The following is a 1,777-nucleotide window of genomic DNA, read 5'->3' on the forward strand; positions in this document are numbered from 1 at the left end:
TAAGTTTGTTGGCATGAACATGAACGACCGGCCAAAAAGAGCAGTCAAATGATGGTCAGAGTAAACAGCCATAAAATAGAGACTTGGCAATTTTATCACGGAAGAGATTTTTAGAAATGGTTAGAATATTCTGAAAGAGATTAAGTCAGTTCACGGGTATTCGTTCATGCATACCATGGAAAGTCTCCTCCTTTGTTTTTTATATTGTATGCAGCACGTGAAAATTATTTAGCTTACATGGTGAGATAGAGCTAGATAGCTGGCTAAGGTTTTGAGCTTCAGTGCATCCCCAAATGCCTAATCAGAATCTAGGGAACCAAAATAAATAATCACTGTCTAAGGGCATAGCAAGGTCTATGGTTCCCTAAGTGCACTTGAACAAGCTGCCATCTTGAACATTGTACACATCTCTCATTCTGTAAGAATGATCTTATCACCTACAAGCAAATTTGGTTCCCCCTTCTCTTCTGTTCATTTCCAAAGAATCAGACTAATCTAGTTGAAAACAATTGATCAGAAAATGACAACAGGAAATTAGTAAGTTCTGACTAGACCAGGCCCAGGGAACAAAGCGATGTTAAGAGTGACACACCAAAGAGTATTCCTTTTTAATATCAACTTCCAAGCTTTTTAAACTTTTACATGTATAGAACTAAAAGAGAATTTAATTTATGAATTAATGCACCTATCAATGGTATTCCCCAGGATGGGGGGGGGGGGGGGCTTGTAACCAACGGGAAATTTGACATTTTCAGGGTTTCAAATGTCAATTTTGCAAAATTAGTAAGTTAAAGAAATGATAGACACTCACGACATGCTTATTGCATGACCCCTCCCGAGGGTAATTGTACTTGTTGGCAAATGGTCCCCACTAAGTTTGTAAATTTCCCCAAACGAAGAAGGCATTTTCTAGGTATTTAGCATATGGTTGAGTTTTGGTTAGGAATTTCACACACATTCTGTACTGCTTAAAATACCTGTGAATTGTTTCACAAAGTATTTACAGCAATACAAAATGTGCAGTGCCAGAACATGTCGTCATCAAGAGGGGTTAATGCACAAACTTGGTGGTACCAATTATCACAGGTATCACACTGAATCCACGCTACGGTTTCAACTTTATCATCTCTTGGGTCTTCTTTTTTGCATTAGCCACAAAGTACCTTTGATAAAGGAAAGACGTGCACAAGTCATTGCCCAATTTAACTCATGCCAATTTTGAATTACAATTAAACATGTGGGAGTATCTGTGTTGTTGTCTTCTTTTGCTTGAAATCAAAACAGACCTTTGATGAACCTTTGTTGTTGCATCCTTTGTTTTTCCTTGTTTGGGCTGCCTTTGCTCCTCCCCTCTTTCTGTTGTCCTGAACAGTCTTTACGTGGGTAAACCACAGCACAACCTTGAGGTTATTAAAAAAGTTATTAGATTTAAATTTACTATTGTCCCAAGCAGAAATTTTAATGAATCTTAAATTCTGGGAAGTACAATTCTAATGTGTCTTACCTCATCTTTGGTTAGAAGAACTTGTTTTGCTGCTCCTTCCAGGTCTTTTGCATCCTTGTCATACAGAGTTTTTAGTACTTCACTTGGAGGCAAAGATGCCACTCCAGTTGAATCATCACAGCAGAACAACTCGTCGGGCTTCAAATAGTGTCCTGTACATGTCTTGCCTTTACAGTCAGCACAAGTTGAGAAAAGGCTGATAAGTATACAGAAAGAAGAAAGAGCTTATGTATTTTTTTCTGTTTCTGTACTTGTTTGGATCTGGAACAGGAA

This window comes from Montipora foliosa, chromosome 3 (genome assembly GCF_036669935.1).
Source record: "Montipora foliosa isolate CH-2021 chromosome 3, ASM3666993v2, whole genome shotgun sequence".
NCBI classification, from domain to species: Eukaryota; Metazoa; Cnidaria; class Anthozoa; order Scleractinia; family Acroporidae; genus Montipora; species Montipora foliosa.